Genomic DNA, 26,559 nt, shown 5'->3' on the forward strand with positions numbered 1-26,559 from the left:
ACAAGAAGGATCACACATTCCATAATGGGCTCGGATTCGCTCAGCTCTCCATGGATGCACTAGTTCTTCAGAGCGATGGACGCTGTTTGCAGTTATGGTTTGCTCCGTCTAATTTATGGAGGTCACGAATGAGGAACCAGTGCAGCCGTTTTCAGTTTTAGTCTTTAAACTACATATAAAACCATTAATTTGTGTGTTCTCTGAGGGAAACGATTATACACAAAGCCCACCTCTGATCACCAGATCCTTCACTATCAGCTGATCACTAGTACACAGGAAGACTATGGAAACACCACATCATTAACCACGCCAGAATGAGAGCCCACATCTAGTATAGTGGGAGCCTTCCTTGTGATCAGCGGCCTGCCAGACCCCTCAGTAATAGCAGGCTAATAGAAGCCTGTGACTGACACCTGCAGAACAAGGAAAGACCTCCAGACTAAGGGTCTTAACAGTATGAGATCGTTTGTTAAAGGGATATTCCCATCTTCTCCATTATGACATACCCACTGTTGTGACCACCTGTAACAGGCATGTATAGCATACTTTATAGACTCGCCATTAAAAGAATCTATTACCATACAAACGGCTCTAAATTACTATACTGGGTGGCTATCCGCAATATCACATTCCAATTAATATTTACTATCTCGGAACACGGAGTCCATCCTCTGCAGGAATCCATCACAAGGTACACAGTATTTCCTCCTAAAGATTGCGGTCACATCCAAACAAGTATAGAACCACTGGCAGGAGAGATATCCTAAAGTAAGTGACTTTACAAAGCACCGGGATGGTGGAGCCTCGGCTACAGAACGTTGCCATTCATTAGGATGTCAGTAATACTACATAGAGCAGCACAACAGCTCACACATTATTAGTTATTATCTACAGTGGATACCAGCTTTCACCCCCAAAGCATGGCAGTAGCTCAGGGCACTTAGGGGACAGATGCATACGGGTGAGATGTTCAGTTATTAGGGCGCTGTTCACACATTGCGCTTTTACAGATTTCATTCTACAGGCAGAGCCTGCTCTCTTGGCAATAAAGAAGCTGCTTACAAAATGTAGGTTTTCCTGGCTTTATTGGGTGCAGATTCTGTGTCATTTGTCTACAGTACATGCTTAATAAAGTTAGTTTTATTCACCAATAATGCAGCAAACACGCATGGTGGATTTTTTTTATACACACTGCTTTCTATGGGTGAAAAAATGCTGCAAGAACTGACATGTTACAGATTTAGAAAACGCAGCAGTTTTCCAATTCAGTCACACACACAAAAAAAAAAACAAGCATGAACATGAGATTTCTGAAAATCTCATAGCTTTGGCTGGAATTAAAGCAGATTTTATTTTTCATGCAAAACTGCTGCAAAAAATAAACCATAAGTGGCCATAACCTAAGGCCGGGGTCACACTTGCGAGTGCAATGCGAGAAACTCACAATAGTCTCTCACCTCAATACCGGGCACTCTGGACCGAGCGTGCGGCTCCATGTATAACGCTCTGGCCCAGAGTGCCGGCAGCAGTGCTGGGTATGGATGAGAGAGACTCATGCAAGTTTCTTGCATTGCACTCGCAAGTGTGACCCTGGCCTACAGGAGTTTTCCAGGCTTAAGATATTGATTACCTATTGGCTGTGTGCACACGTTGCGGTTTTTCGCGGTTTTTCCTGATAAAAACACTATAAAACCGCAAAAAAAAAAAAAAAACGCATACAAAAAGCATCCCATCATTTAGAATGAATTCTGCATGTTTTGTGCACATGATGCGTTTTTTTTCCGCGAAAAAAAACGCATCGCGGTAAAAACCACAGCATGTTCATTAATTTTCCGGGTTTTTTTTTGCGGATTTCCCACTCCAAAACGCATTGGGAAGTGTCCGGGAAAAAAACGCGGCAAAAAAGCGACAAAATCGCGGCAAAAATGCATGCAGTTTTCTTGCGGATTTCTTGCAGAAAATGCCCGGAATTCTCAGGAATTTTCTGCGAGAAATCCTGAAGTGTGCACATAGCCTAGTAGGTATAGTTCAGCAATATCAGATCGGTGGAGGTCTGACCCTCCATGATCAGCTGTTTACATCCAGCTCTGCTGCAGCTGAAACTAGTTAGTGGTGCTGAACGGCACAGCGCCATCTGCTATGTAGTGGCCGTTCCCGTGTACTGAAAACTGCTGATCAGTGGGGTGACAGACGTCAGACGCCCTACAAACTCATACTGATAACCTTTTAGAAGGAGGGAACATAAATGTAGTAAAGACTGCTAAGCCTCTTCAGATTTTTTTTGTCTATTAGAGAAGACCCTTTTTGTATTTCACCTACAGTTCTGGTTTGGTCCCCATTCCATGTCGCTCCTCAGTCACACGACTTGGGTTGGAGGCTGTATTGTGAGCACCCTATGGTTAGGTCACAGTTACTGGTCAGGAGCTGACGAGGCTGCACAGCACTGCCCTATCACTGCGACACCTACAATAGCGCCCAGACCCATGTAGTGCTCTCATGCAATACACATACATAGACCCAGCACAATGTAGATGGAGCCATGCATGTGCAGAGGGGAGCTGGAAACATCGGGGGACGCAGAGCATAGTCAGACCATGCACGAGTGCGCAGCGTACAGGGAACTGCCATAACAGTGCCAAGATGGAAATAATCACAGCAAGACCAAGCGGTGATCTTCAACAGACTTCTTACAAATGGGATGTACATGTTGATTAACCAGTATAAAAGTGATTTCGGTGTTGATAAACTTGTATAAACTTGGAAAATCCCTTTAAAATGACTCCTTTAATGCAAGCAGCATCTTATGGCACCATTATCAGGCCGCTATGACAGAACAGAAACAAAACATTTTATAGGCAAATAAAGCCCCAAATATGCTTTAATCTGAACCATCTGCCTGCTGTGGTAATGTGTAGGCACTACCCACATACGGGCACACTGGGCGAACCTGCCAGCAAGCACTGGCAGTGAAAGCTTCATTAATCACCATAACAGTCTACTGCTGTGTAATTACCGCTCTACAGTGTCTTCTGGATGTCTATTACCTAATCATTCCTGCAAGCCCACCATACAGGCACAGTATATAATCCTGAGACAAGTGCGAGCAAATATTCTGCGTTCTGGAGACCAGAGCTGGTACATTAGGTGGATGGTGGGAGAACATCTGCCAGCCTCCAGACCCCACCTGACATTTCTCTTAGGCCTGTCCCACACGTCCAGATAATTCCGGTACCGGAAGTATCCGTGTCCGTGTGCTCACGTGGCACATCAGTGTGGCACACGTGCGGCATCCATGTGCCGACTGGGTACCACACGCACCGTGCAGGAGACAGCGCTACAGTTAAGCGCTGTCTCCTGCATCTGGTGCTGAAGCCACCATTCATTACTTCTCTCCAGCAGCGTTCACTGGAGAAAAGTTATCAAAAGTCTTTTTTTTTTTTTTTTGGTGTTTAAAAAAAAGATCCTGTCCCCAAACCCACCCCCCCCACCCCACCCCTCCCCGCTGTTAATAAAATACTTACCCGGCTCCCTCGCTGCTTCCTCTCCTTGCCGCAGCTTCTCCTGTATGCGGTCACGTGGTACCGCTCATTATAATGATGAATATGCTGCTCCACCCCTATGGGAGGTTGAGCCGCATATTCATCACTGTAATGGGCGGCACCAGTGAAGATTTTTCATATCTTCTCTCCAGCGAACAGCACACGGACTGCACACGGACAGCATCCGTGTGCGGTACGTGTTTTACACTTTAATGGGTCACTGTAATACGTGCGCTCCCACGAACACTGACATGTCTCCGTGTTTTTCAAACGGACACACGGTCCGTGAAAACACGCTGACATGTGCAGAGACACATTGATTTTAATGTGTCTACGTGAGTCAGTGTCTCCGGTACGTGAGGAAACTGTCACCTCACGTACCGGAGCCACTGACGTGTGAAACCGGCCTTATGTGAATGGCTAGGTTAGATGGAAACAGCGACCATGTCCAATCTACCAGCCTCATGTTATTGAGCATAATGAGGGAAACACTTTAGAACAACTCATTTTACATTTCTGCTGAATCTAAGTTATGCTGTATACCTACTAAATATTATGGTCACTGAAAACAAACGTACCCAACATAGAAAACTATTGGCAGATCAACAATCATAATGAGTCCGATTATAATGCCATTGGTAAAGCTATGGGCACTATGCGCCAGCACTACAGGAGAAGTGTGGATAGTACTAGGCAGACATTCAGGTTAATCAGAATTCCATTAAAGGGACTGTCCAGTCAACAGATCAAAAGCCATGTACCAGTGTACAGTCATGGCCAAAAGTATTCACACCCCTGCAATTCTGTCAGATAATACTCAGTTTCTTCCTGAAAATGATTGCAATCACAAATTATTTGGTATTATTATCTTCATTTAATTTGTCTTAAATGAAAAAAAAACACAAAAGAGAATGAAGCAAAAAGCAAAACATTGATCATTTCACACAAAACTCCAAAAATGGGCCAGACAAAAGTATTGGCACCCTCAGCCTAATACTTGGTTGCACAACCTTTAGCCAAAATAACTGCGACCAACCGCTTCCGGTAACCATCAACGAGTTTCTTACAAAGCTCTGCTGGAATTTTAGACCATTCTTCTGTGGCAAACTGCTCCAGGTCCCTGATATTTGAAGGGTGCCTTCTCCAAACTGCCATTTTTAGATCTCTCCACAGGTGTTCTATGGGTTTCAGGTCTGGACTCACTGCTGGCCACCTTAGAAGTCTCCAGTGCTTTCTCTCAAACCATTTTCTAGTACTTTCTGAAGTGTGTTTTGGGTCATTGTCCTGCTGGAAGACCCATGACCTCTGATGGAGACCCAGCTTTCTCACACTGGGCCCTACATTATGCTGCGATATTTGTTGGTAGTCTTCAGACTTCATAATGCCATGCACACGGTCAAGCAATCCAGAGCCAGAGGCAGCAAAGCAACCCCAAAACATCAGGGAACCTTCACCATGTTTGACTGTAGGGACCTTGTTATTTTCTTTGAATGCCTATTTTTTTCTCCTGTAAACTCTATGTTGATTCCTTTGCCCAAAAAGCTCTACTTTTGTCTCATCTGACCAGAGAACATTCTTCCAAAACGTTTTAGGCTTTTTCAGGTAAGTTTTGGCAAACTCCAGCCTGGCTTTTTTATGTCTCGGGGTGGAGTCTTCCTGTGTCTCCTACAATACAGTCCCTTTTCATTCAGATGCTGACGGATAGTACGGGTTGACACTGTTGTACCCTCGGACTGCAGGGCAGCTTGAACTTGTTTGGATGTTAGTCGAGGTTCTTTATCCAACATCCGCACAATCTTGCGTTGAAATCTCTTGTCAATTTTTCTTTTCCGTCCACATCTAGGGACAGTGCCATGGGCTTTAAACTTCTTGATGACACTGCGCACGGTAGACACAGGAACATTCAGGTCTTTGGAGATGGACTTGTAGCCTTGAGATTGCTCATGCTTCCTCACAATTTGGTTTCTCAAGTCCTCAGACAGTTCTTTGGTCTTCTTTCTTTTCTCCATGCTCAATGTGGTACACACAAGGACACAGGACAGCGGTTGAGTCAACTTTAATCCATGTCAACTGGCTGCAAGTGTGATTTAGTTATTGCCAACACCTGTTAGATGCCACAGGTAAGTTACAGGTGCTGTTAATTACACAAATTAGAGAAGCATCACATGATTTTTCAAAAGGTGCCAATACTTTTGTCCACCCCCTTTTTTATGTTTGGTGTGGAATTATATCCAATTTGGCTTTAGGACAATTCTTTTTGTGTTTTTTCATTGAAGACAAATTAAATGAAGATAATAAAAACAAAGAATTTGTGTTTGCAATCATTTTCAGGAAGAAACTGAGTATTATCTGACAGAATTGCAGGGGTGTGAATACTTTTGGCCATGACTGTATGTATGAGTCAGACGCTGCAGGAGAAAGAGAGAAAGAAAGAGAAGAAAGAAAGAGAAAGAAAGAAAAAGAAAGAAAAAGAAAGAAAGAAAAAGAAAGAAAGAAAGAAAAAGAAAGAAAAAGAAAGAAAGAAAGAAAAAGAAAGAAAGAAAAAGAAAGAAAAAGAAAGAAAGAAAGAAAGAAAGAAAGAAAGAAAGAAAGAAAAAGAAAGAAAGAAAAAGAAAGAAAAAGAAAGAAAGAAAAAGAAAGAAAGAAAAAGAAAGAAAAAGAAAGAAAGAAAGAAAGAAAAAGAAAGAAAAAGAAAAGAAAGAAAGAAAGAAAGAAAAAGAAAGAAAGAAAAAGAAAGAAAGAAAGAAAGAAAAAGAAAGAAAGAAAAAGAAAGAAAAAGAAAGAAAGAAAGAAAAAGAAAGAAAAAGAAAAAGAAAGAAAGAGAAAAAGAAAGAGAGAAAAAGAAAGAAAGAGAAAAAGAAAGAAAGAAAAAGAAAGAAGAGCGAGAGAGAGACCCCAGAATGGAAAATGCATTGTTGCACACATGTTTAACCATAGGCTTCCATTATAGCAGACGACGGACAGCGAGGGATCTGTTGCTGTCCGTTTTTTCCATGGACACAAAAACCATTACTATGTCCATTTTCTCCGGCCGCTGGAAAACCTATTTTCGATGTATCCGGAGAAAAACGGATGAAACGTGAGGCAATCCATCGCTAAAACAAGTCTATGAGAAAAAAACGGATCCGGCAGCAACTTTTGCCGGATCCGTTTTTTTTCAAAATTCGCCGGATTGAGCCTGACAAAAAACTGATGTGTGAAACTAGCCTTAAAGTGGATGGAAAAAAAAAAAGAAGAGGGAAGGGCATTTCCAGACAGGCCATATTGCTTACTTTCATGTTTAAGTAACAAGATTAGTAGTCACATTGGTCATGGCTGTTGTGCTCAGCAGACTCGGGAAGGTACTCCAAGGACAAGCAACCAACTTCTTGAAGGATTTGTCACACCAGAGAAAAGCCCTTAAAGCGCTACTCCTGCAATTTTTGTTTTACCGCTGGAGTGGTGGCACTCGTATTATACTCCCCACCATCTTCACCTTTTTTGGCACTGCTCGAACTGGTCTTTTGCAAGTTTTGAACTCCCGCATTTGTCCAGTGTTTGCTGGGCGAGCCGTAAGCCACAACTCAATGGAAGTCTATGACAGACAGAACGAAGTTCAGACTTACACTGACCGCTTGTGATAATTACTTCTGACATTCAGTCAGTCAGACGTTGTGGTCACAAGATGGCGGATCAGGACCGGATTGTCATCGGGAATAGCTGAAGACAGCAGCTGGTAAATATATTACTAGGGTCAGGGCACTTAAATTAGTGGCATCACTACAGGGCTGAAATACAAAGAAATGCTGGAATGGTGCTTTAATAGTGAAGAGGGAACGTGCTATGATAAGGTGTTATCTGAGCATGCTCGGGTACTAACAGTGTCTTGGGTGTGCTTGAAAAATATGTCCGAGTTCCTGCTGCTGTTCAACAGCCGCAAAACATGAAGGGATTACCCGTTTGTTAGGCAATCCCTGTATATATGTTGCTGCTCTAAAACAGCTGAGAAACATGCAGGCATGGGGACGCCAACATATTATTCGAGCACGCCGAAGTCACTGGGTTAGTGAATATACTCGTTACTCCAGATTTCTCGAGCACGCTCGGGTGACCTCTGAGTATTTTTTAGTGCTCGGAGATTCAGGGTATGCGCACACGTTGCGGATTCTCTGCGGATCCGCAGCGTTTTTTGCAGTGCAGAAACGCTGCAGATCCGCAACTGATTTACAGTACAATGTAAACCAATGAAGAAAAAAAATGCTGTGCACACTTTGCGGAAAATCCACTGCGGAAACGCTGCGGTTTAAAAGAAGTAGCAGGTCACTTCTTTTTGGCGAATCTGCAGCATTTTTGTACCCATTCCATTATAGAAAACCGCAGGGGTAAAAAACGCAGCAAATCCGCAAGAAAACCGCAGCAAAAACGCACAAAAAAAAGCGAAAAATTCGCAGGTGTGTTTTCTGCCAGGAGAGGCAGAATCCGCACCAGAAATTCCTAAGCCTAATCCGCAACGTGTGCACATAGCCTTAGTTTTTCTTGCCACAGCTGGATGATTTACGTCTGCAAGCCAGCATAAGTACATGTGGGGGTTGCCTGGTTGCTAGGGAATCCCCACATGTACTTATGCTGTCTAACAGATGTAAATCATTCGACTGCGGAAAGAAAAACTAAATTTCCGAGCACTAAAAAATACTTGGAGGACACCGGTGCGTGCTCGGGAAATCTGGAGTAACGAGTATATTCGCTCATCACTAATTAGGACATGTTGCAGGTGGTATTCACTGTAGACGGCTCACCTACTGATGAGAGGCTACAACCAGATCACTGCTGAAGGTGGAGGAACTGGGACAGGGTACAAGGTTAATTTGACTCCCCATCCCCCATTAGTATTTTTTTAACACTTGCTTTCCCCATAGTGGTAACAATGAGAACATCTGCTTAAATACTTTATTATTTAGGCTCTTTTCCTGTGCTTGTTTGCACATTTAATAGCCATCCCTGTGCATATAGAGAGCCACTGGTCTTATGAATCATTCACGGCCTTAAAAAAAAAAAAATACGTTTATCACATATTCCAACCAGAAAAATGTCTAAAGCAAGCCGTGCTTGTGAGACAGCGGTCAGCTGAATTTAGCTTTTTACTCTCCAGATAAATGTGTGTCCGGATTGGACAGCATGCATGTTTATATCCACAAAGATGGGGAAAGGCCACTACTAGACACCAACAACCTCCAACATGCGACTATTCCGTCCACCAGCAGAGTGAGGGCACAGGCCTCCATGCAGAGATACACACATGTAATACCGATAACCCATCCTATTAGGGCTCGCTCGCACCAAATTAATTGGAAAAGGGCAGTTTGATTTAAAAAAACAAAACACTTGGATAACACCATTGTTATTCTATGGGGCAGTTCAGATATGTGTTTTTTTTTGTCATGCCGATTTGGCATCAGAAAACAATCACAACACGGTACGAGTGCATCTGATGGTCGGATTGCACTCGCTCATTCAATTATATGGGTGCGAGAAGGAAAAAAAAAAACAGACTGCACTCAGTCGTCTTCTGAGTGCAGTCCGATGTATCAGCAGAGTAAATTGAGAATATGGAGAAATTTTGTTCATGCGAGAGAATTGGATCACACTAAGGTGACACTTGGATCAAACTGTGGCAAAGTTTGATCTGAGTGTCATTAGCATAATCGGGGCAAGAGAGCATTCGCTCGTGTGACCCGGCTTAAAAAAAAAAAAAAAAAAAAGTGCATTTAATGTTTATTGTCAGATTTATTTAATGGCGGAAAAAATTGGCATGGGCTCCCGCACAATTTTCTCCGCCAGAGTAGTAAAGCCAGTGACTGAGGGCAGGTATTAATAGCCTGGAGAGGGTCCATGGTTATTGAACCCCCCCCCCCCCCCCCCCCCCCCCCCCCCCGGCTAAAAACATCTGCCCCCAGCCACCCCAGAAAAGACACATCTGGAAGATGCGCCTATTCTGGCACTTGGCCACTCTCTTCCCATTCCCGTGTAGCGGTGGGATATGGGGTAATGAAGGGTTAATGCTACCTTGCTATTGTAAGGTGACATTAAGCCAAATTAATAATGGAGAGGCGTCAATTATGACACCTATCCATTATTAATCCAATACTAGTAAAGGGTTAAAAAATACACAAACACATTATTAAAAAGTATTTTAATGAAAAAAATCACAAAGGTTGTTGTAATATTTTATTCTACGCTCAATCCACTCACTGAAGACCCTCGATCTGTAACAAAAAAAAAATAATAAACCAACAATATACATACCTTCCGCAGATGTGTAACGTCCAACGATGTAAATCCATCTGAAGGGGTTAAAATATTTTGCAGCAAGGAGTTCTGCTAATGCAGCGATGCTGTGATTTTTTTGCGCAATACGATGACAAACGCAGCATGCTGCGATTTTCTACGGCCGTAGAAAGCCGTATAATACTGATCAGTAAAATACGGCAGATAGGAGCAGGGGCATAGAGAATAATTGTGCCGTTTGTTTTGCGAGTTTTGCGAGTTCTACGGACGTATTTTCTTACGTCCGTAAAACTCGCAAGTGTGACGGCGGCCTAAGAGTCCCAAAATAAATCATCATTCTCCTCTGCTCGTGCCGATCGCTGGCAGAGCAGGGGAGAATGACGAGCGCTGTCTTCAGCACCAGCTGCCGGGGAACAGCGCTTACTGTAGCGCTTCTTCCCCGATGCGTGTCACACAGATGACGTCAATTTATGTTCTGTGTGTGGGACATTTTGCCGCTGACGGTAAAAAACAAACATGTCTACGTGTTGGGCACACAGACACACAGTCGGTGGAAACACATTGACATGTGCACAGACCCATTCATTTGAATGGGTCTACGTGTGTACATGTCTCCAGTACGTGTGAAAACTGTCACCACACGTATCAGAGACATGCATGTGTGAGACCTAAGACATTATGCCAGCCCAATTGCAAAATGGTTGGTCAGAAAACCTTTACTACGGGGTCAATAATTGATGAAATCCCAAACTACTGCCAAAGTACTAATATTAAGTACTAAGCATTCCCCTATATATTAACATCCAAAATGCTGGTTTTCACAGTAATTTTTTTGCAAGTACACATAAAATGACATTATGCAGACCAGTAAAGGAGGTCCCGCATCCCTTCTGATTCTTACCAATGCAAACTATGCATATGCGGCATGTGTCACAGTGTCCCCATAGGCCGCACACTGAAAACCACTCTATGGATAAGAGGGTGCACTTGCACAAAAGCAAATAATGAAAACTACAGTTTGTAGTGCCTGCAAACTACTTACAGAAAGAAGATATGTAATGCAGTGAAGAAACACATTAAGACCTATAAAGCAGTCAGATGCTGAGCAGACAACACACGGAGACGTCACCATTCGTGAAGTTGCATATTAGTCTAGTTTGGGCCCAAAGAGTGGGGTCACATGAGACAAGGGTCTACCAACCAACATGTCAGCGTCCCATGGAGGACAGCTCATAATTTACCTCCACCATCATTCATACTCAGGAACAATGTAAACTAGATGAGGGTGTTGATTACTAAAAAAGAGGATCAGATTAAAAATAAGGAGAAACATGGTTCAATCAGTCAACAGGAAGACATCAGAAGACCAAAGAAGCAGCTGACCAGGCGCAGTCCTAACCTGCTGTAACCTGTCGCTGAGTCACTCCTGACATTACTCTTAGGAGCTGTAAGTACAACCCTGGTCATGCTGCCATACATCTTCATACATTCACGCCTCATATAGGGGCTAAAAAGCTACTGACAATAAGAGGAGATGGCGGAAACGTTTAATCAATGGTTTATTTATAAAGCTAACAACTAAAAGGGATCTCAATCAGCAAAATATTACATGTGTATTCAAACAACACTTGGGCAAAGTTTCCCAAGCGTACGTTCATAATGAAACCTATGAAGCAGACCGAATGCACTACAGGATCTGGACAGAAGACCATCATCCAGGAGGCCATCATACAGGAGGCCATCTTCTGCAATTATCTGACAGCCTGCAGGGATCTCCATTAGTGATGTGCAGAAAGAGTAAGGACAACGATGCATAAAAAGACAAATGCGGCGGCGACATCATCTGCTGCGCTATATCCAGGTTTATTCTGCTGTACCATCATAAGCAGGATCTTTTTAGGCCTACCATGAATAATACTAACCCTGGATCCCTGGGCAAAGGAAGCAGAATCCTTACCTTGTGGAAAATTGGCATTGAAGGAGACACTGGACTGAGAACCATCTCTGAACCTTACTCCTATTTTCAGTTTGGAATTGACAGTGATGGCCGGTCACAGCCCTGGGAGGGCCGGCTGCTATTACCGAGCAGGACCTGAAATTCCAGTTCTCTTACATTGCTGCCTGCTTTCCTAGGAGCTAGCCCAGCCTACCTGGTGTCAGGTTGCACACACAGAGCATTTGTAGCACCTTGCAAAACAAACATATCACATACCTGGATGTGCCTATACCTGTTGACTTCATCGTTAACCATTTCCATTCTGCATGCAAGTTCAAAACAAAGCAGGCATTTTCCATGATAAAAAGTGCAGCGTCAAGAATTAATATTTTACTTTTGAAGAACATATGGACAGTGGTATTATGTCATCATTGCGATACCTTCACACTAGATGGAACTTGTGGTTGTTGCACTTGTTCCAGAAGCCACTGCGAAATATTATGATTATTTTTCACCTTTAATTTTTTATTTTTTTTTAAATTATAAATATGCCTGCTAAGTAGCCAACTGCAGACATCCGCTAAAGAGAATTTCCATAGGGTGCTGCATTGTAACAACACGCCGGCTATCTGTTACATGTGCTTTGATGGAGAATTTGTATCAGGCACAGTGGGTATATTCCCTGCCAGGTACACTGCGGCGTTTCAGAGAAAAACATAGCGCACTTTAAGGCTATGTGCCCACGTTGCAGAATAGAAGCAGAATTTTCAGCTTCAATTCTGCATACCCTTGGCAGGAAAAAAAAGCATGCGCATTTAGACGCGTTTTCTAAGCGTTTTTTAAATACGTCTATGGGTGCAGAATTGCCGCGATTCCGCAAAAATAATGAACATGCTGCGTTTTTTTACCACAATGCATTTCCGCCATGGAAAGAAACGCAGCACGGGCACATCAATTGCGGAACGCATAAGAAATTAATGGGATGCTGTTTGTAAGTTTTTTTAAGCGTTTCCGCTGGGGAAAATACGCTTAACCCTGCTGTTCTGTTCGGTCTGGGGAGACCTATTTTGAACTTTGGTATTTTTTGGGGTGTTCAAGATGCGGTTCTGAAACTTGTGGTTGATTGACTTGAATGAGGATGGGTCGGTCGGCCACGGGTTTCAGAGCCGCATCTTGAATATTTTAAAGAATATTGAAGTTCAAAGTCGGTCATTTTTGACCAACAGAACAGCAGGGTTAAAAAACACACCGTGGGCACATAGCCTAAAGGTGCCAGTGACCGAGCCGCACCGTAGACTAGTCGGACAGGTGGGTCCTCAGTGGCTACTCCCAGCATTGACGGGTGTCTGCCTACATGCGTGTAAAGGCAGGGACCCGTCAGTCACTATCCAGCCAGTGACTGATCCACGCTGCCTGTGGGTTGTGCAGCACGTACCAGCAGTCAAGTTCACTTTCAGCTTGTTTCTAGACTATCACATGGAAAAAGCCGCCAATCTACCGCCTGCGTGTTACAGGGCAGGAGGAGCAGATTCATATATTGCTTTTGCGAACATTCAGTATAACCCGTGTTTTAAGTAATGTATGTTCCCGTGTGTAGTAAAATGCTTACTTGTTGCCATTTTCTACCGGCTCAGTTGCAGCTCCGGTAACTTTCCACCACCTTGTGGCCGCAGCTTTGCCTGCCAGAAGTCACTACCTCTCAATATAAGTGTATGAGAGCCTTGTTCAGAGTCTCATAGATTAAGGCTGTGTGCACACGTTGCGTTTTTTTCGCTATAAAAATGCATAAAAAAGCATACATTATGCATCCCATCATTTAGAATGCATTCCGCAATTTTTGAATACAATGCGTTTTTTTCCGCGAAACAAACGCATCGCGGTACAAAAAGCAGCATGTTCATTAATTTTGCAGATTTTTCTCGTTTTTCCTGATATTTAATGCATTGGGAAGCTCCAGAAAAAATGCGCCAAAAACGACAAGCGGATTTCTTGCAGAAAATGTCTGGTTTTGCTCAGGAAATTTCTGCAAGAAATCCTGAACTTGTGCACATAGCCTTATACTGAGCAGTAACTTCTGGTCACTGAAGTGAGCCGGTTAGTCACACCTCCGGTCACATGGTGCAGAAGATGGCCAAACCCTGCACTGGGAACAGCAGAAGACAGATCGGTACATATGTTACTACACAGAATGAACATACATTACTGATATCTATCTGGTGTTCAAACAAAAAATAAACAGAGTGGTACTTTGAGGGTATGTGCACACGAAGAAAGCTCCTCTGCGGATTTTGCAGCATCAATAGTAAAATGTTGGTCACACAGGGTTAATAGCAGCGTTAATGGAGTGCTTTACGCCGCGCTCCGGTAACGCGGGCATTAACCCTGTGTGAGGGCTGACTGGAAGACTGGAGGGGAGTATGGAGCGGGCACTGACTGCGGGGAGGAAAGAGCGGCCATATTGCCACCGGGCTGTGGCCGTCGCTGATTGGTCGTGGCAATGGTCACGGGAGTTTTGCCATGACCAATCAGCGACTTGGATTACATGACAGACAGAGGCTGTGACCAATGAATATCTGTGACAGACAGACAGACAGACAGAAGGACAGACGGAAGTGACCCTTAGACAATTATATAGTAGACATGCCGTTTATTGCATTTTAGAGACACTAGTTTAAGGCCTTGTTCAGACCATGGTGTTATCAGTCCTTATTGGTTGCCTTTTAAAGATCAGCTGCATTATTCCTTACAACAAAATAAAGCTTATTGACATTTACCAGCCCAACAGAGGCCAAAAGGACACTTTAGGTGCCACCAGGTAATACGTGTTTTCTCAAAATCGGAATTGCTCTATTCATTGGCTAAGGAATAACTTGCCAATCATGGGAGGTCTGAATTTGGACCGGACGTATTTCCAAGAGTGGGACTCGAGAACAGCTGGGAATAGTTTAGTGTACTCTGGTTTATCTGGCAGTCCTTTAGACAATGAGCCACGCAGAGGAGGAGCATGGCTACAGGATCCCTCAGCCATCAGCAAATTATCCTCTAGAAGGTTTTCCCAGTGCAAGTAGTCCCATGTCAATGAATGAATTTACAAAATCCCCAAGAATTTTGCCCCATGTAAATCATTACACTACAAAATGCTGTGAAAAAAAAAGATAGCCTTACCGAAACAAATTCCTAAAACCAGGTGAAGGTATCCACAAGCTGTGCCATAAAGGTTTGATAGGTAGGAGACCCGGAGGCCAAGTGACCCCTGATCTGCATTAGAGGGTACACAGTGGCCACAATAAGGGGTGATGTATACAGTCTCCTCTGGATCACAGCCATGGTCAGGAAAGCCTTCTCTGTGAAACATGAGAAATAGCATGGCTGCTCTCCATCTACTTCTCTAAAGTGTTCTTAGTTGCTGCAGAAACACAGACCGGTGGTTTGTGCAGAAAAATAGGAAGATGTAACCTCAGTGAGGAAGCAACTGCTCCCCTCATCGCTGCTGTGATAGCAATGAATGCACCTTCAGAGACAAGTGTATTAACACAGCTACTAAAATAACAAAAGTCCTGGTAATTCCTCACAGTAACTGGTTGTCCACATATAGTTCATACCACAGGACGTGTACAAGTGTGGCCCTAATGCCAATCAGCGGCCACAAGGTTTACATGGCGGACTATTGGCATCACCGTTACCTAACCATACAACAGACATGCGCCAGTAGAGTAGCTGGAAACAATGGGGTAAAATGAAATTCACATCATTTAACAGACAAGCCAAGGGCAAAACTAACTAAAACATAATATTAAACCTCCCTGTAACAAAAAGAACAAAATAAGTGTCCAGAAAAGAAGCACTTTGGGATGAACAATGGTCTTTGGTTTATGGACAGACAATGCCGTCTATGAGATTAGCTCCAAGAGACCCCTTAATTACACCACAGATCAAAGTATTCCCTCTCCAACCACTGTACACCCCTCCCTGATAGCAGGGACATCTGAAAGGGCCATGGATCATTAACTAGCATTTAAGCTAAATATCTGCCAGTTAAGGTCAGTAAATCTGGGCTAATGCAATTATCAACTAAAAAAAATAAACTCATTAAATAGTCACTCTGCTGTTACTGACTCCACACACTGCTCAAAAATCACGTGCACTACTTCATTCTGAATATATTCCTGATCTTTCCAAGCGTACCGGTCTATATGCCAAGGACAGATGTGTTCCCTATTCCTTATTTTTACTAGTTCCATATTATGTACCATTCTTTCCTTATGAAGAAAAAAACAAGAAATACGAACCCACCAGAGTAATGTTTCTATGTGTATTTCTATGTAATATGATACAAAGTAGACACACAGGAAAACTGAATATGAAATACACAATAACATTCTATTATCGAATCACTAATGACAATTTCAGTGTGAAACTTCTTCCTTGATTGTCCATTGCATCCAGTCAGATTCTATAAGAATGCACTAATTCACCGCATCTTCATCTGTCATCAGACCCATGTGACAGTCACACTTCCCAGAGGTCAATGGGAATGTAGGATTCTGAGTGACTTAAGGTACCGTCACACTAGACGATATCGCTAGCGATCCGTGACGTTGCAGCGTCCTCGCTAGCGATATCGTCCAGTGTGACAGGCAGCAGCGATCAGGCCCCTGCTGTGCTGTCGCTGGTCGGGGAAGAAAGTCCAGAACTTTATTTGGTCGCTGGACTCCCCGCAGACATCGCTGAATCGGCGTGTGTGACACCGATTCAGCGATGTCTTCACTGGTAACCAGGGTAAACATCGGGTAACTAAGCGCAGGGCCGCGCTTAGTAACCCGATGTTTACCCTGGTTACCATCCTAAAAGTAAAAAAAAAAACAAACACTACATGCTTACCTAACGCTGTCTGTCCTCCAGCGCTGTGCTCTGCACTCCTCCTGTACTGGCTGTGAGCGTCGGTCAGCCAGAAAGCAGAGCGGTGACGTCACCGCTCTGCTTTCCGGCCGCTGTGCTCACACAGACAGTACAGGAGGAGTGCGGAGCACAGCGCTGGAGGACAGACAACGGTAGGTAAGTATGTAGTGTTTGTTTTTTTTACTTTTAGGATGGTAACCAGGGTAAACATCGGGTTACTAAGCGCGGCCCTGCGCTTAGTTACCCGATGTTTACCCTGGTTACCGGCATCGTTGGTCGCTGGAGAGCGGTCTGTGTGACAGCTCTCCAGCGACCAAATAGCGACGCTGCAGCGATCCGGATCGTTGTCGGTATCGCTGCAGCGTCGCTAAGTGTGACGGTACCTGAAGGAAAATAAGCAGTTCGTGTACAATTTAAATGCACGGCAAAAGTCCAGGTCTAGCCCTATCCCCAAGCCTAGCCCTATCCCCAAGCCTAGCCCTATCCCCAAGCCTAGCCCTAAGCCTATAGCCTATCCCTATCCCTAAGCCTAGCCCTATCCCTAAGCCTATAGCCTAGCCCTATCCCTAAGCCTATAGCCTAGCCCTATCCCTAAGCCTATAGCCTAGCCCTATCCCTAAGCCTATAGCCTAGCCCTATCCCTAAGCCTATAGCCTAGCCCTATCCCTAAGCCTATAGCCTAGCCCTATCCCTAAGCCTATAGCCTAGCCCTATCCCTAAGCCTATAGCCTAGCCCTATCCCTAAGCCTATAGCCTAGCCCTATCCCCAAGCCTATAGCCCTATCCCCAAGCCTAGCCCTAACCCTAAGCCTATAGCCTATCACGAAGCCTAGCCCTATCCCTAAGCCTAGCCCTATCCCTAAGCCTATAGCCTAGCCCTATCCCCAAGCCTATAGCCTAGCCCTATCCCCAAGCCTATAGCCTAGCCCTATCCCCAAGCCTATAGCCTAGCCCTATCCCCAAGCCTATAGCCCTATCCCCAAGCCTATAGCCTAGCCCTATCCCCAAGCCTATAGCCTAGCCCTATCCCCAAGCCTATAGCCTAGCCCTATCCCCAAGCCTATAGCCTAGCCCTATGCCCAAGCCTATAGCCTAGCCCTATGCCCAAGCCTATAGCCTAGCCCTATCCCCAAGCCTATAGCCTAGCCCTATCCCCAAGCCTACAGCCCTATCCCTAAGCCTACAGCCCTATCCCTAAGCCCTATCCCTACGCCTACAGCCCTATCCCTACGCCTACAGCCCTATCCCTACGCCTACAGCCCTATCCCTACGCCTACAGCCCTATCCCTACGCCTACAGCCCTATCCCTACGCCTACAGCCCTATCCCTACGCCTACAGCCCTATCCCTACGCCTACAGCCCTATCCCTACGCCTACAGCCCTATCCCTACAAAGACATATAGGGCTGCACTAGCAAATTACCAATGCAGGTGGCTCACAATATTATATTGGGTAGACTTCCCGCTGTAATGTCAGCTATAAAGGATTGTCACCCATGCAAAGTGACCAAGCCAAGGTAGGTGTTTATCTGTCGGTCATAATATTTTGCTCTAGATTGTACCAATGGAAGAGGAGAACTCTCCATATTTACATAATTCCAAGAATGGAAAATACTAGAATTCTAAGCAAAAAAAAATGATGCAGGATATTAAGTTGACAAACCGACAGCCAACCTATGATGAGATAGTCCAACTGTCCCTTGATGTAAAGTACAAGAAATCGCATGTTGGACAACTTAGGCCTCTTTCACACTTCAGTCTTTTGGCGTCAGTCTAAAACCGCCATTTTCCTCAAATAGCGGATCCGCCATTTTTTTTGTTTTTTGGGCGGATCCGCTATTTTTCCATAGACATACATTAGTGACGGATTGTGGCGGATGGTCGTCCGTTCCATCCGCCATGTGACGGATCCGTCGAGATTTGGCGGACGTCATCTAGACATTGACGGACATTATAATGTTTTTTGTCTACGCCGAAATGGCGGTTCGCGACAGATCCGTCACGTCCACCTTTCTATAGAATGGCGCCTATCCGTCGCGACCGTCATTTCGGCGGATCCGTCGCCCCAATCCGCTTTTCCAATTGCGCATGCTCCAAAAAGTAGATAATTTTCCCTGACAACCCCCAAGTAACGGATCCGTCAAAAAAACGGATCCGTTAGAACCGTTTTCTCAACAATTGTGACGGATTCGTCGATCCGTCACTATGTCGGAGCAGACTGACGCCAAACAACTGAAGTGTGAAAGAAGCCTTAAGATCCAATCTCACTGCGCGATGCACAGCATTAGACCAGTTCGCAGTGGTTCAGTAGACTACACAGCAGAGCCACACTCCCAAGGCAAGCCGAATGATCAGTAATAAAGATTAAGTGCGCATAAACTGTCATAGTTCTCAGCAGCATGCCAATGCGCTGTCGAGAATGAGGATTTGTGTGCAAACTAAAAGATCCTTTCACCTGACAAACAAGCATTTTGCTCATTTGATCAATGTATTGTCAACAAGACTGTGTGGGGCAGAGAGAAACAATGCATGTGAAAGTTTAGGAGCCTAAAGTTATCCTTCCGATCTATCAGAACAGGAAATGTCATTACAATCTCAACTCTTCAAGCAATCCCATCTGAAGACTCCATACACATTAAAATTATACAAACATGCGGATTTCAGCAGAATCCGCCCCATGTCCCATTTATACAACCCCTGGCAAAAATTTTGGAATCACCGGCCTTGGAGGATGTTCATTCAGTTGTTTAATTTTGTAGACAAAAAGCAGATCACAGACCTGGCACAAAACTACAGTCATTTCAAATGGCAACTTTCTGGCTTTAAGAAACACTAAAAGAAGTCAAAAACAAAAAATGTGGTAGTCAGTAAATGGAAAATTATGGAATCACTAAATTATGGAATCACTTAATCATGAGGAAAAAATTATGGAATCATCCTGTAAATTTTCATACCCAAAAATAACACCTGCATGATGTCTTTGTACACGCGCCTGCTTGTACCCACGGCCTGAGATCCTGCCCTGCAGTGTGAATAAATCAGAAGAGACTGCGGGGCAGGATCTCGGGCAGCGGGCACATGCAGGCACGTGTACAAAGACATCGTGTGATGTGATTCGAAGGGCAGTGCAAACTGAGCATGCCTGGAAAAAAAAACAACAAACTCATGCCCGGCAGAAATGAGTGATGGCTGGGAGGCACGTGTGTCCGGGGGGAATAGACATGTCCCTGGACAAACTACAGGTGTGGTGGGCAAATTATAAAAACGAATATTTAACCATTGGAAGGGACCCCAAATAAAAGAGCCACCGCAACAGAATGGTGCATTAGTGCTGCACAAGGTGGCTCGTTTAGATAAAAATGCCGGGGGGTGACAGGTTCCCTTTAAGGCTTTGTTCACATCTGAATTTGAGATCCATCAAAAAATATCAATGTCTGGTAAAAGGATCGGCACCACAGACTGCATAGTCTGTAGGGTCTGTCAGGCATCTCTGATGTTCATTCCAAGAAAGATCCAGCATTGCTGTTGATGTAGCTATTGTGCTTTTAAGACGAAGCAGATGAGAATAAAGCCTTAGAATAGAAGAAACGTAGAAAAAAAGTGTTATATTTTAAATCTGCAATTAAATGCAGTTTGTTATCCCCTGAATCGTGACTTGGTCCTTACATTAATCAATTTCCAGTATAGTATGCAATATATTTTAGTAGCTTAGTTACTCACTAAGCTTTTACATGTCTTAGGGTAAGGTCACACAGGGTGTTTTTTTGCGCCTTTTTTATGCAATTTTTCAGGTGCTTTCTACAATCCCAGCAAAGCCTACGAGATTTCAGAAATCTCTTGCACACACATCGGTTTTTGTGTGATCAGTATTTTGTGCTTGGCTGCATTTTTTGGACATAGAGCATGTCACTTCTTTCAGCGTTTTTGCTGCGTGTTTCACACATTGACTTGAATGGGCGTTGAAAAAAAAAGAAGCAGCAAAACGCCCTGTGTGAACTTACCCTAAGACATGTAAAAGCTTAGTGAGTAACTAAGCTACTAAAATATATTGCATACTATTTGAAACAAAGGTATCATTATTTGCTGCGTTTTTGCTGCTGAAAATCTAAGAACATTAGCATGGACAAAGAAAAAAAAAAAAAGGGCCAAATACGCAACAAAAAACATGCATCAAAAATGCACCTAAACCTGCGTTTTTGACGCAGCTTCTGTCCTGCCAAGAAGATGAGGTTTTGCAGCAGAAAAAAAAAAAAAGCAGCAAAACGCCCTGTGTGAACTTACCCTTAATCAACATGAGAGCGTTTCAGTGCACACTCTCCTTCCGCCAATCACCATGCTGCGCACCTCCCTATGCACACTGTCGGCAGCTCGCTACCTTAGGGGTTGCACTGTGGCGTGTGGCAGCTGACCATCATAGAGAGGAACAATAGCATACCTACATTGACAGTGTGAGCGGGATCCATGTTCCTACAGTGTCAATGCTCTGGGCAAGTGAACACTGTCAATCAACATAATAGATGTGTGGAATGGTGATGAGGAGGGGCGGTGCACTCACTGCACACGTAGGCCTTGGCTACACCCTTTATGAGTGTTGTCCTGGTAGATAAAGCTGGTCGAAAATAGCTTAAACTTGAGACAAAAGTTGAATTAAAAAAAAAAGTTTTAGGCTGCCGTCACACTAGCAGTATTTGGTCAGTATTTTACATCAGTATTTGTAAGCCAAAACCAGGAGTGGAACAAATAGAGGAAAAGTATAATAGAAACATATGCACCACTTCTGTATTTATCACCCACTCCTGGTTTTGGCTTACAAATACTGATGTAAAATACTGACCATATACTGATAGTGTGACGGCAGCCTAAAAATAATATAAGGACAGAGCCCAAATATCAAGATTTAGTGCTGCCCCAGGGGCCCAATCCGCATCACCCCGGCATTAGTTTAAGGGTATGTACACACGTATCTGTGAGGGCTGCGGAAAAATTTGATAAATCCGCAGTGCAAAACCGCTGCGGTTTTTACTGCGGATTTATCGCGGTTTCTATTGCGGATTCCGCTGTGGGTTTACACCTGCAGTTTTCTATTGGAGCAGGTGTAAATCCGCACAAAGAATTGACCTGCTGCGGAATGTAAACCGCTGCGTTTACGTGCATTTTTTTCCGCAGCATGTGCACTGTGGATTTCGTTTCCCATTTTTGAGAAAATGTTTATGAAAAAATATTTTTGAGTAGTATGATTCATATCTAATATTTGTCTGTGTCTTCACATGGCCTAGATTCATGTACATGTGCTGCTGTGTTTCTATATATATATATATATATATATATATATATATATATATATATATATATATATATATATATATATATATATATATATATATATATATATATATATATATATATATATATATACACACACACATACAATATGTGGCAGATTAAAAGGAAGCCTGACAACTGCTCACAATTCAGCTTCACCATTTCAGCAGGAAATGCTTCATCCTGCAACACTATGGCGTTTCGGAAACATTTAGAGGATGACGGGGACCATAAGGCTCGTGTGACTATGACCTGTCAGATGGAGTAGGACTCTGAACCCACAGGGCACCAGCCTCTTGCACAAGTCACCCAAACCACTAGGTCCCTAGATGGCTATTATTTCAGAGTAAAATCCCACGTGGCTGATATGACAGAGCCAGTGTCTGATCCATGCTGCCAATGGTTCCCTTCATAACCAGATTTCTGGTTGCTTCAGTTACAGTAATTTTTGATAGATATGTGCACATAGGGATAGACAGAAATAGTATAAACATTTTGAATTTTTATTTCCAGGCAGTATTCAGTTTATTGCTTTTTTTCTTTGATCAGAGTTCTACTAGCAAACAAATTTTCTATGCACTTTTTTTTTATTACAATTTTGTGGAAAGCTTCATAAAAGGGCCTGTGTGTATACCATGCTGAGTGCATTTTCAATACATATCAAAAAGTTTAAAAAAGAAGTGCATGGTGCACAATATTATTATTTTTTACTATTATAGCACCATTTACTCCGTAGCGCTTTGCATGTGTGGAGGGGTATACATAAAAGACAAGTACAATAATCACATGTCCATGTTGCATGTATGTGCTCTAAGGCTATGCTCACACGCTGCGGATTTTGCTGCGGATCCGCAGCGTTTCCGCAGCTGCGGGTCCGCAGCAGTTTCCCATGCATTTACAGTACAATGTAAACCTATGGGAAACGCAATCTGCAGTGCACATGCTGCCGAAAAAAACGCACCGAAACGCAGCGGTTTACATTCCGCAGCATGTCAATTCTTTGTGTGGAATCAGCAGCGGTTTTACACCTGCTCCATAATAGAAAACCGCAGGTGTAAACCCGCAGTGGAATCCGCACAAAAACCGCAGTACATCCGCGGTAATTCCACAGGTAAAACGCAGTGCCTTTTACCTGCAGTTTTCACAAATCCGCTGCGGAAAAATCCACAGGCAAATCTGCAACGTGTGCACATACCCTAAAAGTATTTTTCACAGATACAACGCATACCCATTAGAGCAGGGGTCGCCAACCTGTAGCTTGAGAGCCACATGTGGCTCGCGGTCCCATGAATTGTGGCTCGCGACTGTCAGCCAGCTTGGTGCATTTGCTCCAGGTCTAGCAAACGGGTATGAAGAGTACATCTCAAAATGGTGAATTTTTGAGTAGCCCTGCACAGAAGAGCAGATCTGGATGCACATTTACTGGTCTTAGGGGTTTAGAGAGGTTTTAGGTATGGAGGATATTACCTGGTTACCTTGGTTGACACTACGTTGAGGGGGACAGGAGCAGGATGTTGCTCGTGACCCGCTCTCAGAGCTGTATGTGGCTCGCGACCCTCTCTGTGCTGAATGTGGCTCTCTATGTCAAAAAGGTTGGGGACCACTGCATTATAGACTATGTGGCTGTTCACATGCGTCCGCACAAAACTCATGGAGACTTGTGTGTTTTTGTCCAGTATCACGGATGAAAAGTGCCAAAACAAGTCTATGGGTCCCTGAGAAACACGTACAGCACAGATACCATCAGTCTGTAAGTAACATGGCAAAGGATAGAAGACTGCAGTTCATTTATCCATCCATGAAAACCTCTGATGACGCTGGTACCATTTGGTCATGCCCATGTTTAACCACAGACGTGTGAATGAGGCCTAACAGTGTGTTTTATTGAAAGCAACAAAATTCTCCCGGTTATGTATTAATAAGTCTGCCCCGGGGGTTTATTTAGCTTACGGTATATTTGGTGGTGGGCTTTTATAATGACGTTTATTAGCACCACAGGCTTTGCACATCTGTTACGTTACTAGTGGTTCAACTGACAGGAAGCCCAAAGGCAGATATGCAATACTAGTGACATTTATTTCCTGCCTTTCCGGCATCAGTTTTGTTTCTTCATTAGTTAAAAATAATCTATGTTCATCATTAGGAGAAAAGATGATGAGGCTGCGAGGCTTTCCTGAGGACTATAAATATTAGAAATACAAAAGTGGCAATTAGGACTAGTCTAAATGACGTATGCAAATATTATGGCCACAGACTTTGCTCTACATTAGCTGCTGTATGTAAACTACACAATAAGGATCTATATTACACAGTGCAGGGGCGCAACAATGTATTACATGGCTTCCTAGTCATCTGAATGGGCAACTTGCACTACATTATCCTCCCCTGGTGATCCGTGCTGATGACAAACCTCATTTGAACGTGCCCAAAATGCCATTAATACAACAATCCACCATCACAAAGATAACAGGTGATGCACACACAATGTATGACATCCAGGTGTTCCCAAAACAACGCATATGGTGGGTCCTAAAGCCAGGGCTCCAGATCGGAACACCACCAGTCACATCTATTGCTAACTGGGAAATGAAGACTACTGCACAACCTCCTCCTTTTTATATCTAAAAATACAAATGCCGTTTTTGTGATTATTACACTAACAAAATGCCCTTTATTTTTATAGATTGTGAATTCATGGATGGTCGGCAATTCCTTCCTGGCTCAAAAGCCTCAAAGAGAAGTTTTCCTTTTCCTGTGATGTAAAATAAAGTCATATAGTACTCTACCCCGCTCCCTACTGTGGCTTCAGTCTCTGTTGGGGCTGAATTGTGATGTCATACTGAGGCTTTGTGCACACTTTGCAGATTTGCCTGTGGAATTTTCTACGCAAAGTCTGCATCTCTTGGCAGAAAACGCAGGAAAAATCAGTGTGGATTTGATGCGGATTTTCATGTGGATTGGTATGTGTTTTTGTAGGCTAAATAAAGATCTACTATTTACCAAAAAAAAAAATTGTGATGTAATTTCCTTGTCCAATCTCTTCTTTTACATACTCCATTCAAGAGTAATGTTTACACACATATTTATAGATTAGATATAGCTATAGATAGAGATAATAGCTAGATCTATAGATAGATAATACCAAGCCCGTTGTTCAGTAATAAACATAAGAAATGGTACATAAAGAGTTAAATAAAAGACACACAAAATCTGCGTTAGTCCGGGGTCACACTTGCAAGACACTCGCACAAGTCTCACACCTCAGTACCCGGCACTTCCGCCGGCACTCGGACCGGAGCGTTGAGCTACAAAGAAATACATGCTGCCGCACACTCCAGTCCTCAGTGCTGGCAGCAGTGCCAGGTATTGAGGTGCGAGACTCGTGCAAGTTTCTCACAAGTGTGACCCCGGCCTTAAACGCAATATCTGTTTAATTTATATTTTTAAAAAAATGGTGTGGGCTTCCAAGCAATTTTCTGTGCCAGAGAGGGAAAGCCAGTGACTGGGGGGGGGGAACTGATGTTTATAGCCTAGGAAGGGGTTAATACCCATAGATCTCCCCAGGCTATGAATATCAGCCCACAGCTGTATATTTAGCCTTTACCGGCTATTAAAATAGGGGGACCCACCCCAAAAAAAAGACGTGGGGTCACCCTATAATAGCTAGAAAAGGCTATGCAGACAGCTGCAGGCTGATATTCAAAGCCTAAGAAGGGCCCATGGATATTGTCCCCCCTCCCCCAGCTACAAACATCAGCTCACAGCCGCTCCAGAAATGACGCATCTCTAAGATGCGCCAATACCGGCAATTAGCCTGTCTCTTTCCACTGCCATGTAGCGGTGGCATATGGGGTAATATTTGTGGGGTTGAGGTCACCTTTGTATTGTAAGGTGATATCAAGTCAGCTTAGTAATGGAGAGGCATCAATAAGACCACTATCCATTACTAATCCTATAGTTGTTACGTGGTTAAATAAACACACAGCCAGAATAAAGTATTTTAATGAAATATAACACTAAACACAGTTTCCCATCCTTATTGTACTCCTAATTCCTGCGACGCCCTCGATCTCCTGCAAAAAAATAAAATAAAAATAAACCAACACATACTCCCTAATCCGCCATAGTCCATTTAAAGGGAACCTGTCAGCAGATTTTGCCGCTATAAAATGCGGCTACTGCCTTTCAGGGGATAAGCCCCCGGTCCGACCTGCAAGATAAGAAAAATAGGTTTTAATGTACTCACCCTGGAGGGCGGTTCGGTCCGATGGGTGTTGCAGGTCCGGGTCCAGCGCCTCCCATCTTCTTGCGACGCCACCCTCTTGTTTCTTCATCACTCCCCGACATCAGCGCTCCTGCGCAGGCGTACTTATCTTCCCTGTTGAGGGCAGAGCAAAGTACTACAGTGCGCAGGCGCTGGGCCTCTCTGACCTTTCCCAGCACCTGTGCACTTCAGTACTTTACTCTGCCCTCAACAGGGCAGAGAAGTACGCCTGTGCCGGAGCGCCGATGCCAGGGAGCGATGAAGAAGCAGGAGGGAGACATTGCAAGAAGATGGGAGGCGCCAGACCCGGACCTGCGACACCCATTGGACCGGACC

General features: G+C 43.8%; 1 protein-coding gene across 4 annotated transcripts in view; it reads right to left on the minus strand.

Annotated features, from left to right (window-relative positions):
• Nucleotides 1-26,559, minus strand: part of ELF1 (E74 like ETS transcription factor 1) — a 209,955-nt gene that overhangs the window by 57,406 nt on the left and 125,990 nt on the right. Inside the window, exon 1 of one of the 4 annotated variants that reach the window (XM_069758206.1) lies at nt 11,761-11,891. The exons of the other annotated variants lie outside the window; for them this stretch is intronic. The gene's annotated coding sequence lies outside the window, so the exon portion shown is untranslated. Of the gene's footprint in view, nt 1-11,760; nt 11,892-26,559 lie in introns of those variants that run through there. 4 annotated transcript variants of the gene reach the window in all.

Source organism: Ranitomeya imitator, chromosome 3 (genome assembly GCF_032444005.1).
Source record: "Ranitomeya imitator isolate aRanImi1 chromosome 3, aRanImi1.pri, whole genome shotgun sequence".
NCBI lineage: Eukaryota > Metazoa > Chordata > Amphibia > Anura > Dendrobatidae > Ranitomeya > Ranitomeya imitator.